Source organism: Beta vulgaris, chromosome 6 (assembly GCF_026745355.1).
Source record: "Beta vulgaris subsp. vulgaris cultivar EL10 chromosome 6, EL10.2, whole genome shotgun sequence".
In the NCBI taxonomy this organism is placed as follows: Eukaryota; Viridiplantae; Streptophyta; class Magnoliopsida; order Caryophyllales; family Amaranthaceae; genus Beta; species Beta vulgaris.
Window position 1 is genome coordinate 24,396,914 of NC_079207.1, and position 15,336 is coordinate 24,412,249.

General features: G+C 32.1%; 1 long non-coding RNA gene across 3 annotated transcripts; it reads right to left on the reverse strand.

Annotated features, from left to right (window-relative positions):
- Positions 1-2,941: 2,941 nt before the first annotated feature.
- On the reverse strand, positions 2,942-13,420 carry LOC104887221 (uncharacterized). Of its 3 annotated transcripts, none has more exons than XR_008969817.1 (3): positions 12,860-13,420; positions 6,802-7,052; positions 2,942-3,245 (listed from the first exon to the last, which is right to left on the reverse strand). It is a non-coding gene; the product is annotated as an uncharacterized LOC104887221 (long non-coding RNA). The 3 variants fall into 3 exon arrangements; XR_008969816.1 differs by having other exon boundaries at positions 12,842-13,420; XR_008969815.1 differs by lacking the exon at positions 12,860-13,420 and having other exon boundaries at positions 6,802-7,101.
- Positions 13,421-15,336: the final 1,916 nt, after the last annotated feature.

Sequence of the window (15,336 nt, forward strand, 5' to 3'; positions counted from 1 at the left end):
GAAAATTTCTAGTTACTCTAGTCTGTTTTCGAAACTATTGCACCAGAATCTTTTTTTTTTTTCAATTTGTTTTGTTTAGATTTAAAAATATTTATGAATGAGATACATTGAAATTAATTGAACAGTCTAACAACAATAATCTTAAAGGTAACAAAGAAAAGGTTTTTTTTTTTTATCTTTGTAACTTTTAAAATTTTTTGAACCTTTAAATTTTCTTTTTATTGAAAAAACAGAAATTCCGAATCACCGTCCCTTTCCGAGTTTGGATAGGACCGGAAATCAGGATCATGGATTTCGATGGATCAAGGACCAAAACAAATTCTGATACGGTCTAGATTCTGGTATGACCTTGGTTTTTGCACAACCCTAATCGCCATCACCCCGTTATACACAAATTCAATTTGGGTTCAATTTTGATCGAGTAAGGCTCGTCGTTTTTTGAGGTAATCCACAAACGTGCTATGTGCGAACACTTGTGGGTTGTCCACAAACGATGAGATTCATGGGTTGTGGCTGGAACCTCCAGTTTTTTTTTCACGGTTGACAACTCCATTTTTCCGGCTTCTATTTTATTCTACTTTCTCGCCGGTCGGCCAAGCCTCTGATGAGAGATAGAGAGGGATAGAGGAAAGAGAAAATAAACTTTGTATGAAAGAGAAAGTGCAATTTTTACTGTAATCTCAACGGTTAGAGTCTTACATGGTAAGTTAAAGTGTAACAATTATACCCAATAAACTGGATCGCTTGATGGGGTATAAGAAGAATTCCTCAAATGAGTCCCATGAGGTCTAATCTGTAGACCTTAGTGATACGAGGTGGCAAGTGCATTACTAGATATAGGATCCGACCCCATCCGAAACTTTGGATATCCATAATTCTTTATCGCAAAAAATGTGATCAGGATCTGATTTAATGGTTTTGGAAATATGAAGTTTTCGGACTGGATCAGATCTAATATCCAATATGAGTATATCCAAAATATCTAACATGTACCCGATGACTAGATTTAGTATCAAAGCCCAAACAACCCACCTTCAAAAATCTGAAAAACCCAATACAAACAGATGCCATAAAACAAAAATAACATCCTATGACCCATTCTCTTCCTATCTATCAGACCAAGCTTAACAATTGTCAACTTTCAAAGCAACAGATCCAAGAACAATTGAATAATACTTTTTCGTACTATGATTAAGCAACTCGAAATTATTGTGGCTATTCTGCTTCTTTTCAACAAAGTGATTTAAACCCATCGATGGGAAGTGAATTAGCATTACTACAAAAACCGTACTTTCTAGAAGTTTTCTTGACGCCTTAGTATAGGCTTTGATGGGTTATAAGTTCCTCCCTTTCCTTGATGCTTAAAAGCGTCACTAATTTTGCCATCACTTTTCTACGTCGCGAGCACATGTGCATTGCACATGTCTTCATCTAAGATTAAATAACACATTTAGGAATCCAACCGCATCACTCTGGCTCCCCACACCACGCACGTCCCTCATTAAGCCCAAACCCTAATTCTTCACTTTGATCTGAACCTCAAATTTCACTCTTCAATAAGCGCGCTCATCAGGTATATCTCAAATTCTTAACCCTTTTTATATCTTTTTTTCTAATTTTTCGATTTTTGCATTGAACTGTCCATCTTCAACCTCCCATCAGTGTTATAGTAATTGCAAAGTTAAATTCTAGAAATTTCGGTAATAATCTTTAGCATGTTTGTCTTGAATGATTTTGCGTTTTTTTTTTTTTTTTTGTAATCTACTTCCACAATTATTTTTGAGGGAAGGGATTGAGAAAAGAAAGTAAAGAAGAAGTTTGTAACCGTAGCTCTTAAAATTCCATTTCGTAAAATTTGCTACGATTATAACATCTCTCTACATATTACAAATTTCATTCTTGTTTCTTTTCTATCTAAATAATTCTATTTTGATTGTGTATTTCCAATATCAATTCAAGTTACTTTTCGAGGAAAGAAATTGTCCAAGATTCCAAAGTTGAAGGTAAGGTTTGTTTAGGACTAATTTTACTATTAGATTGTAAGTTTTAAATTTTAAAGTTTTAGATTAACATTAACTTAGTTTCCCACCTCAAATATTTTTGAATTTCCATCATCAAATTTCCTTCCTCCAATTTTAGGAGAAATAACAAAATTGAGAGGAAGGATTATAGGGAAATAATAATGAAGGTGTGGTAGTTACCAGGGTTAATACTTCCCCTCCCTGTTTATGAAGTGTAAAGACATCTAATGGTTTTTTTTACAGATAGTTGTTTCTATTCTTTATGCAAAGTGAATTACGACTCATCACATCTCCCAATCATCGTTTCTCGTGTAATAACTATAATATGATGAGTCATTGAGCAACCATGTTATCCTATGCTGTTTAGAATAGGTAATGAGCATGCGAGTATCAATCTGGTTTTGCAACCTTAAAATTGAACATATAATGGTATTTTATTGGAGAAGTTGGATTATATGTGTTGAAATCGTAGTTTTGATGATGACAAAGGAATACAAATACAACTAAGTTGTAAACTAACATGTTTTAAGAAAATGAATTTTCAAGGTACCAATGAACAAGTCATAAGAAAAAATCAAGTTGGATTTTTGAAAACTAAGTGAAGACGCTCAAGGAACTGTTACTGGAGAAGCATTGGAGCAAAAGTTTCAAAGCGAGGCTTTTTTTTTTTTATTTTAGTTCCAATGTTAAGTAATGAGTAAGTATTGGTAAGGAACAATGGCCAAATTATAACGTGTTTATCTGTTCCTTTGTAAAACAAAAGAACTGGCACTAATGAGTTAAGTTAAAGGAACTAACAAATTAAACAGAACTAGATCTATGTTAAATGGTGCAAGGGTTAATTTGTGTTGATTAAGTGATTAGTTGTAACAGCCCGCACTTCCGAGCTGTTAGCTAATCATACTTAACATTCATAAGACTCAATTAACACTTAATAGCCTCGAATTAATTATTTACTCGCAGCGGAATAAAACCTTCAATACACGATCCTGGACCTGTGGGTCAGGGCCACACAACATCCTCAATAACCAATAACATATTACAATAATACCTTGCTCGACTTCTAAAGCAATATAATAATTTATTCATAAATAAGGATAAATAATCCCAAATACAACACCTCGGAACCCTTACATCTCATTATAACCTTGATACTTAAGTTCTTCCTTTTACTCCATTTCGAGCTTTCCACATACGAACCTGCAAGATCACTAACAAAGAACTCTGCCCACCAGGACAGGTTCCAAGAACAAAATCAGGAAAACTGAGTACACACACTGTCCAACCAGAAATTCATTTTAGTGGCTTAAGATATAGTTGTGCGGATTATTATTAATCAAGTGGAACATTCCCAAACTTCAAAAATACTTAAATTCAAATAGTTAGAAATACATAAGCTCATCCCAAAACCTCATTTTGGTGGCTTAAAACCATTCGTATACAATTCATGCTAGAAATTCGGCATGTTTCACAAGTAAAGTACTTGCTTAAAAATTTCAGGATTTCCATCCTTGCACAATCGTATTAACGTAAGAATTTTTATCATGAAGATCACCACTTCGATCATTCAAAACCCTTTTGGGTCTAGAGCATTTAATTTACTTGGGTAAAGCGAACACGAATAGAGAGGGGCTCCTTACACAAGGTGCCGACTGTCTCTAAGCTAATGGAGGTCGTCACCCCCGTTTAAATATTTATGCTTGCAAGCCTTAACCAGGACATGTCCCATTTTTATTATCTGCTGGACTTCACCCACCCAGCGAGGGTTCGAAAGGAGATCACCCATCCTCCAAGGGTTGTTGTTCATACCGTACCTTATTTGGTATCGGCCTTTACCCACTTGTATCCATAGTTTATTTACATAAATAGTTTAAATGCACAGTTTATCAATACCACACGTGTTTCAAAGAACACACATTTATCCATGAAGAGGAAAAATAATCACCGCTACTATGGTGTTGCTAATCATTGCAAGACTTGGATCTTCTTTTGAAATTTTTTTTTGTTACGTCAACAATTTCACATATTAGTTACGTGTAAAGATATAAGGAAATAATCAATTCTTTACTGCTTGTAAAAGTCGTATAGGCACTTAGTATGCTCATTTAAACTTTACCAAAAGGGTTGAGTTAACTTGAACATTTGGAACTTTTGTCAAAATAATTACAACAAAAATACTGGACTTAAAACGAACATACTTCCCGCTCGGTACTTCGAATTAGGAATTTCCAAAACTTAACCTCAATAACCTTTGGATCATGACTACTCAAAGGAACAATACATGCTCCATAACACATATTGAGCATTTGCTCCATAAATGCTGTTTACTTTCCCCATAAAACAATCGCTAAATCATAATGCTTATTTTCCCAAAACACAAAGTTATATCTTTCAAACTTATTATACTCTTGTTCTTAATTCGTATCGCATACTCACTTCCAAAGTGTATCAACGACTTAAACCTCCGTCCGTAAATTAATATAAAACAAAACAAAGTTGAAATGTAATTGACATATCCAAAATACCTGAACCTCAATAATCTTATAATCACAAACTCGAATATAAATAATCTCACTTACCTCAAATATTCCTTTCAAGGAAGTAATATACATAAAACGTATTCAAAACCAAATGTCTCTCCTCAGTCGATCCCATAACATGATAAAAATGTAAAATATGACTCTCAAAGACTATAAGATAATTAACTATTATCGAGACCCAATTCTAAGCTCGTGCGATTAATCTGTAATGTTTTACTTGTAGACTATAAGGTATCCTCTAACATGTCTTGGCAATTCCCTTCATCATAATAGTTTCTCTTTGTACTTGGACTTCCGTCTTTAACTTATAGCATCTAAACTATGGCATTCCAAAATTCTCATGATATGAATTTTCCCCTTAAAGGTTTTCTTATTCCCAATACATGAACTTTCATTGCCAGAATATAACCTTATTACATTATCATAAATCACCTACAATTACTATAGCAAGTCAAAATATCTCACTCCATATTTCCCAACACTCCACTCGTTGTCCTCATCCTTCTCAATTTATAATTCACAACCATACGTCCCCATGTATTCGTACCGAAAGCTCATATTAGCCTTAACACCATACGCTTAGTATTGTCATTATATAACTTTAATTACCATGCTCTCTATTATATAGATTTATATTTTTTCTTTCCCATTATCCATTTATATAATCTTACTTATCTTACTAGAAAATTATACCTTTAAACTTTCTTACTTAATCCAATTCCACATATGACCTTTCATAACTTAAATACTGTAAGTTACACTCATCTTTCATACTCTTTTAAACCACCACCCATATCTTGATCCTTTATTTCTCTAGTATGACCTTCACATTTCAGATCTTACCCCTCAATATTTAATATTTCGTCTCAAACACTTATTTTGGTTATAACATTTCTTGGACTCACAAAGCTATCGTAACCACTCTATTAACCCTTAGATTAATGTTGAATTTCCAAATTTCACTTCCAAATAATTAGATATCTAACTTGACTTTTATACATAACATTTTATACTCTTTTACACTCCTCATTGATACCCATAATAGAATTTTCCAAACTCAGTTATCACCTTCCCTCGACTTAGTCAACATAACTCAATTTAGTGTCTGATACTTCCCAAAACCATCACTCCAGCCCTTTTACATCGATATCACTATTACAAAACTCATTTACTTAACTCTATGTTACAACTTTGAGTGTTTCTCTTCCCTATATATATTTACCTTCCAATAATATACTTTTATAGTCATCTGATCTTTAAGAACCATATAATTTTTATATCGACAACTGACCCATTAATTGACGTTGGCACTCCAAAACTTATACAATCACCCAACTCCACTTTTCAAATAATAACTAACATTCTCAAACATAATTCTTCGATCTACTAATTTGTCCCACAACTACTTTGACATAACTTTCCAATATTACAGAACCCAAAATTCCTCAAATAGTCCTTGTTGCTATCCTTCTATGACATAATGTAACCTTCTTAATCTGAACTTATTTTTCTATTAATAATAGTTCATACTATTTTAGTTCATAGTTTACTACATGTATATTTCCGTACTCAAATAATAGTCCTCCAGAACTCATGTTATAGCGTACTCTGAAATTACAACCATAACTCCAAACCCATATCTTCCAACCTCTAAGGCATGTATTTCGAAATGGGTAATCAGACATCATAATTGATTTCTTAAAAATTCATACACGAAACTTGAACAAGAATTAATGTTACCAAAATGTGATACCGAGGTTCTCAACAACTTACATGTATTATGCTCTTATAAAGTTTATACATTTATAACCATATATAAACGAACTCTTTTCTGAAATCATAATTGAGCTTCATAACCTTATCCATTCCCCTAATATGTAACTCATTGAACTCATAGAATCAAACTTATAACTATTGAAAATATAGTGAAATTCTCATTTAGAACCAAATGTACATGCCTTATTCATATCACAAAACATGGTTCATCAAACAAATTTATACTATCGAGTCTCAAAACAACATAACTTATAACCAATAGAACTTAACATGCGATTTAGTTCTACCTTTGTCTTAAAACTCAAAAATATGTATTTCAGAAACCATATAGTACACAAATCACTTTTTTTTTTTATACAACATAAGTTTAACTTATGAGAACATATCAAGATCAACTTATATAGTTTATATGATCAATCGAAATATCAATAATATATTTGAAAAGTGGAAGGACATGTGTGTACCTCCTTCATTTCCCCAAAGAACGCTCGATTCCATTATAATCTTCAAGGTTCCAACATTTCCAAATTCTTTATCAATCTCCAACAATCACCTCACAACAATATGAACAACAATCAACATCCTTACTACCAATTAGATAAAGAAATTAACTTTCTCATACCTTCTAACCTCTTTCATGAACTACCCACAACTCCTTATTTACAAACCATTCTACTAATCCAATTCACTATATCAATCTCTAACTCCAATTAACCTCATTCTAATTTACAAAGGATACTGTTAAACAACATGGCTTATGATATATAATTGATTCATAAACTAACTTAAGAAATAAAATACAATTTATAAATCTCAACCCAACCCATTAAATAAATAGGAAAGATTTAATCATTAAGTTGAACAAACTTTTATCATATCTGATTTTCGTAACAAGATCATCAAATTGCTCTTACAAAACTCACTTAAATCCATTGAAAAGAAAACACAACAAGTTACTTGTTTGGAACATGATATCCATCGTGATTATTAGTTCCACTATATTCTGAATTAAAAACATCTCTCTTAAAACTGGTTATGTTTATAAGTATACAAATATACTTAAAACTTCCTGACAGAACAAAGTAATTTGGAAGCTACAATGTAAAATAAAAGTTTACCAACATAAATCATGATCAACTTTAACAATTTGAATTGAATCAAATAACAATAATTATATCTTTAGGAAATCATATTTATGAAAACTTAATTGTTATACCTGATTTTGGAATTCACAACAACAAGACACAAGAACTCAATTCAGCCAATCAACACGATGCGCACAACCTCGATGGTGGTAGCTCGCCGGCGAAGAGGACCGGAAAACAGTAGCAGCACCGATGGGACAGAAGAAAAGAAAGAATTCTTTGACAACAACAACATGCAACAGCCACAACACCAACAAATCAGGTGGCCAGCATCCACGAAGAAGAGGAGAGAAAAAAAACGCAGAAATAGTGGCAGCAAACAACTACAACTTCCAGAGATCATAACTCCTAGCTCCGAACTCCGATTGAAGAAATTTTTGAGTCTAAATTCAATATCTCGAAGAGATCTACAACTTTGATGAAGGAACAAAGATTAAAAAATGAGTGCATCTTGCTTGAATTCGACGGACAGAACAGAGGAAAAGGAGGACAGTGAATAGAGAGAGAAAATGAATTGGGGTTTGGGGTTTCTTTTATTCTGTTGAAGGGAATTGAGAGATATAATAGTGAATGAAAAAGGAGGAAATTGGGTATAAGTTCTTTATATCTTTAATGAAGAATTGTGAGAATTTGACAACAAGGAAATAATGTGGCATTCTCAACATAAGCCACATACATTATAGAGAAATAATAGTGTTCTTTTTCTCTTTTATTATTATTTTTTTTCTAAAAAAAAAATAAAATCATACATCATAAAATCATATACCATAACATCATTTTACCATTCTAATAATTGTGTTCCCTTTTGTCTTTAAATATTATAATCGATCCTACTATTAAAATATAATAATTAAATTAAGATAATTAATTAGTCTTTTATTAAACTTACTTAAAAATAAGGCTTACAATATACCACCCTTAAAATAAATTTCGTCCTCGAAATTTAAAAACGTAAAACTTTAGATCATTTCCAAAACGAATACATCGCATAAAACATTTCTCAAAAATTAGCTCAAAACTAATAACGAACTATAATATCTCAAAAGAAAATTTCCTAACTTTCTGCAATCTCAATCAATATAATTCGATCTTCCTCTTATAACCACTCCAATCTAAAACCCAATACAACTTTTTACTTTTGCAAATTTCACAACACTCAATCTTCAATTTCTCAATTCGAATCCCTCAATTTTCAGCTAATTAATAACCCAAATCAATTGCAAACATTCCCAAATATCTTTCTTAAACTCATATGCCATGATATGAAGATCAGGCCAACTCCGAAACAACCATGCTCTGATACCACCTGTAACAGCCCGCACTTCCGAGCTGTTAGCTAATCATACTTAACTCATTAAGACTCAATTAACACTTAATAGCCTCGAATCAATTATTTACTCGCAGCGGAATAAAACCTTCAATACACGATCCTGGACCTGTGGGTCAGGGCCCACAACACATCCTCAATAACCAATAACATATTACAATAATACCTTGCTCGACTTCTAAAGCAATATAATAATTTATTCATAAATAAGGATAAATAATCCCAAATACAACCTCGGAACCCTTACATCTCATTATAACCTTGATACTAAATTCTTCCTTTTACTCCATTTCGAGCTTTCCACATACGAACCTGCAAGATCACTAACAAAGAACTCTGCCCCCACCAGGACAGGTTCCAAGAACAAAATCAGGAAAACTGAGTACACACACTGTCCAACCAGAAATTCATTTTAGTGGCTTAAGATATAGTTGTGCGGATTATTATTAATCAAGTGGAACATTCCCAAACTTCAAAAATACTTAAATTCAAATAGTTAGAAATACATAAGCTCATCCCAAAACCTCATTTTGGTGGCTTAAACCATTCGTATACAATTCATGCTAGAAATTCGGCATGTTTCACAAGTAAAGTACTTGCTTAAAAATTTCAGGATTTCCATCCTTGCACAATCGTATTAACGTAAGAATTTTTATCATGAAGATCACCACTTCGATCATTCAAAACCCTTTTGGGTCTAGAGCATTTAATTTACTTGGGTAAAGCGAACACGAATAGAGAGGGCTCCTTACACAAGGTGCCGACTGTCTCTAAGCTAATGGAGGTCGTCACCCCACCGTTTATATTATGCTTGCAAGCCTTAACCAGGACATGTCCATTTTATTATGCTGGACTTCACCACCCACGAGGGTTCGAAAGAGATCACCCATCCTCCAAGGTTGTTGTTCATACCGTACCTTATTTGGTATCGCCTTTACCCACTTGTATCCATAGTTTATTTACATAATAGTTTAAAGCACAGTTTATCAATACCACACGTGTTTCAAAGAACACACATTTATCCATGAAGAGGAAAAATAATCACCGCTACTATGGTGTTGCTAATCATTGCAAGACTTGGATCTTCTTTTGAAATTTTTTTTGTTACGTCAACAATTTCACATATTAGTTACGTGTAAAGATATAAGGAAATAATCAATTCTTTACTGCTTGTAAAAGTCGTATAGGCACTTAGTATGCTCATTTAAACTTTACCAAAAGGGTTGAGTTAACTTGAACATTTGGACTTTTGTCAAAATAATTACAACAAAAATACTGGACTTAAAACGAACATACTTCCCGCTCGGTACTTCGAATTAGGAATTTCCAAAACTTAACCTCAATAACCTTTGGATCATGACTACTCAAAGGAACAATACATGCTCCATAACACATATTGAGCATCTTGCTCCATAAATGCTGTTTACTTTCCCCATAAAACAATCGCTAAATCATAATGCTTATTTTCCCCAAAACACAAAGTTATATCTTTCAAACTTATTATACTCTTGTTCTTAATTCGTATCGCATACTCACTTCCAAAGTGTATCAACGACTTAAACCTCCGTCCGTAAATTAATATAAAACAAAACAAAGTTGAAATGTAATTGACATATCCAAAATACCTGAACCTCAATAATCTTATAATAGCACAAACTCGAATATCAAATAATCTCACTTACCTCAAATATTCCTTTCAAGGAAGTAATATACATAAAACGTATTCAAAAACCAAATGTCTCTCCTCAGTCGATCCCATAACATGATAAAAATGTAAAATATGACTCTCAAAGACTCATAAGATAATTAACTATTATCGAGACCCAATTCTAAGCTCGTGCAATTAATCTGTAATGTTTTACTTGTAGACTATAAGGTATCCTCTAACATGTCTTGGCAATTCCCTTCATCATAATAGTTTCTCTTTGTACTTGGACTTCCGTCTTTAACTTATAGCATCTAAACTATGGCATTCCAAAATTCTCATGATATGAATTTTCCCCTTAAAGGTTTTCTTATTCCCAATACATGAACTTTCATTGCCAGAATATAACCTTATTACATTATCATAAATCACCTACAATTACTATAGCAAGTCAAAATATCTCACTCCATATTTCCCAACACTCACTCGTTGTCCTCATCCTTCTCAATTTATAATTCACAACCATACGTCCCCATGTATTCGTACCAAAGCTCATATTAGCCTTAACACCATACGCTTAGTATTGTCATTATATAACTTTAATTCCATGCTCTCTATTATATAGATTTATATTTTTTCTTTCCCATTATCCATTTATATAATCTTACTTATCTTACTAGAAAATTATACCTTTAAACTTTCTTACTTAATCCAATTCCACATATGACCTTTCATAACTTAAATACTGTAAGTTACACTCATCTGTTTCATACTCTTTTAAACCACCACCCATATCTTGATCCTTTATTTCTCTAGTATGACCTTCACATTTCAGATCTTACCCCTCAATATTTAATATTTCGTCTCAAACACTTATTTTGGTTATAACATTTCTTGGACTCACAAAGCTATCGTAACCACTCTATTAACCCTTAGATTAATGTTGAATTTCCAAATTTCACTTCCAAATAATTAGATATCTAACTTGACTTTTATACATAACATTTTATACTCTTTTACACTCCTCATTGATACCCATAATAGAAGTTTTCCAAACTCAGTTATCACCTTCCCTCGACTTAGTCAACATAACTCAATTTAGTGTCTGATACTTCCCAAAACCATCACTCCAGCCCTTTTACATCGATATCACTATTACAAAACTCATTTACTTAACTCTATGTTACAACTTTGAGTGTTTCTCATTCCCTATATATATTTACCTTCCATAATATACTTTTATAGTCATCTGATCTTTAAGAACCATATAATTTTTATATCGACAACTGACCCATTAATTGACGTTGGCACTCCAAAACTTATACAATCACCCAACTCCACTTTTCAAATAATAACTAACATTCTCAAACATAATTCTTCGATCTACTAATTTGTCCCACAACTACTTTGACATAACTTTCCAATATTACAGAACCCAAAATTCCTCAAATAGTCCTTGTTGCTATCCTTTCTATGACATAATGTAACCTTCTTAATCTGAACTTATTTTTCTATTAATAATAGTTCATACTATTTTAGTTCATAGTTTACTACATGTATATTTCCGTACTAAATAATAGTCCTCCAGAACTCATGTTATAGCGTACTCTGAAATTACAACCATAACTCCAAACCCATATCTTCCAACCTCTAAGGCATGTATTTCGAAATGGGTAATCAGACATCATAATTGATTTCTTAAAAATTCATACACGAAACTTGAACAAGAATTAATTTACCAAAATGTGATACCGAGGTTCTCAACAACTTACATGTATTATGCTCTTATAAAGTTTATACATTTATAACCATATATAAACGAACTCTTTTCTGAAATCATAATTGAGCTTCATAACCTTATCCATTCCCCTAATATGTAACTCATTGAACTCATAGAATCAAACTTATAACTATTGAAAATATAGTGAAATTCTCATTTAGAACCAAATGTACATGCCTTATTCATATCACAAAACATGGTTCATCAAACAAATTTATACTATCGAGTCTCAAAACAACATAACTTATAACCAATAGAACTTAACATGCGATTTAGTTCTACCTTTGTCTTAAAACTCAAAAACATGTATTTCAGAAACCATATAGTACACAAAATCACTTTTTTTTTTATACAACATAAGTTTAACTTATGAGAACATATCAAGATCAACTTATATAGTTTATATGATCAATCGAAATATCAATAATATATTTGAAAAGTGGAAGGACATGTGTGTACCTCCTTCATTTCCCCAAAGAACGCTCGATTCCATTATAATCTTCAAGGTTCCAACATTTCCAAATTCTTTATCAATCTCCAACAATCACCTCACAACAATATGAACAACAATCAACATCCTTACTACCAATTAGATAAAGAAATTAACTTTCTTATACCTTCTAACCTCTTTCATGAACTACCCACAACTCCTTATTTACAAACCATTCTACTAATCCAATTCACTATATCAATCTCTAACTCCAATTAACCTCATTCTAATTTACAAAGGATACTGTTAAACAACATGGCTTATGATAATTTGATTTCATAAACTAACTTAAGAAATATAAATACAATTTATAAATCTCAACCCAACCCATTAAATAAATAGGAAAGATTTAATCATTAAGTTGAACAAACTTTATTATCATATCTGATTTTCGTAACAAGATCATCAAATTGCTCTTACAAAACTCACTTGAATCCATTGAAAAGAAAACATAGCAAGTTACTTGTTTGGAACATGATATCCATCTTGATTATTAGTTCCACTATATTCTGAATTAAAAACATCTTCTCTTAAAACTGGTTATTGTTTATAAGTATACAAATATACTTCAAACTTCCTGACAGAACAAAGTAATTTGGAAGCTACAATGTAAAATAAAAGTTTACCAACATAAATCATGATCAACTTTAACAATTTGAATTGAATCAAACAACAATAATTATATCTTTAGGAAATCATGTTTATGAAAACTTAATTGTTATACCTGATTTTGGAATTCACAACAACAAGACACAAGAACTCAATTCAGCCAATCAACACGATGCGCACAACCTGGAGGTGGTAGCTCGCCGGCGAAGAGGACCGGAAAACAGTAGCAGCACCGATGGGACAGAAGCAAAAGAAAGAATTCTTTGACAACAACAACATGCAACAGCCACAACACCAACAAATCAGGTGGCAGCAGCATCCACGAAGAAGAGGAGAGAGAAAAAAAACGCTGAAACAGTGGCAGCAAACAACTACAACTTCCAGAGATCATAACTCCTAGCTCCGAACTCCGATTGAAGAAATTTTTGAGTCTAAATTCAATATCTCGAAGAGATCTACAACTTTGATGAAGGAAGAAAGACTAAAAAATGAGTGAATCTTGCTTGAATTCGACGGACAGAACAGAGAAAGAAAGGAGGACAGTGAATGAGAGAGAGAAAATGAATTGGGGTTTGGGGTTTCTTTTATTCTGTTGAAGGGAATTGAGAGATATAATAGTGAATGAAGAAGGAGGAAATTGGGTATAAGTTCTTTATATCTTTAATGAAGAATTGTGAGAATTTGACAACAAGGAAATAATGTGGCATTCTCAACATAAGCCACATACATTATAGAGAAATAATAGTGTTCTTTTTCTCTTTTATTATTATTTTTTTTCTAAAAATAAAAAATAAAAAATCAAGGTATACATCATAAAATCATATACCATAACATCATTTTACCATTTTAATAATTGTGTTCCCTTTTGTCTTTAAATATTATAATCCATCCTACTATTAAAATATAATAATTAAACTAAGATAATTAATTAGTCTTTTATTAAACTTACTTAAAAATAAGGGCTGTTACATTAGTGCATAGAAAACAAGAAACCATTTTGTTTGTTAAAAATCTAATTTTAAGGAAAATATTTTTAATAGAAAGATTTTATCTTTAATGGAAATATTATCTTTTTCGGTTTTTAGAGGAAAATATTTAAAAAACTATTATCTTAATAAAAGGATTTCATTTTCGTTTTATTAATTAAAATTTTTTCTAATTAAATCAAATTTATATTTGTTGCACAAGTTGTTGCTAAAATGTAGGAAGTAATTTGAATCCTCTAACACACGTTCATTGAGATTGTGGTGTTAATGGATAATTACTGGAACATATTCCTCTGGTCGAGGAACATCATGAAAAAATGGTTTAACCACTAACATATGTGTTTATTGCTATGTTTTACTTAACAACTGCTATAAATACTTATGTCTAAACAAGTTTTAATGGGTGTCTGACCAAGAGATTTAGTGAGTTTATCTAAGTAAAGTGTTAGTGCCTACATTCTCTCATAAACCATTTGATCTTTGCCTTCTTACTCAATTCCACTATGCTTATGTTTGATCATTGTAATTTTGGTTTTGGGGTAAGGGAATTTTGAGTGCAGTCATGTGAGAGAGAAACTTTGAGTGAAGCAAGTTAGAATAAGAAAACATAAAGTGAAGTTGAGAGGAACAATTGTTAAGGGAACAATTATTCAAGAATTTGAGTTTAGGAACTCAAGGTGTGACCCGAGAGTACAGTTAGGTTATAGCTAGCAAAGTTGTTTGGCCTAATTAGTGAAAGAGTTGAGTTTAAAATTCGATCCCTAGGTTTCGAGGTTGTTTCTTCTTGTTGGGCCCAAGAAGTTTTTCCTCGTAAAATTCTCTTGTGTTCCTTTAGCTTGTTTCTTTTTTCTAGTTCTATAATTTTGCAAAAGTATGTTTATTTCTACACAAATAATCTACCCCCTCGCTTGTAGCATTTCTATTGAAATAACAATTGGAATCAGAGCCATAACTCGGGAAAAGTGGGAAACCCTATTGAGAAAAAGATCCAATGAACATGAATACCCCCGAGAAGCT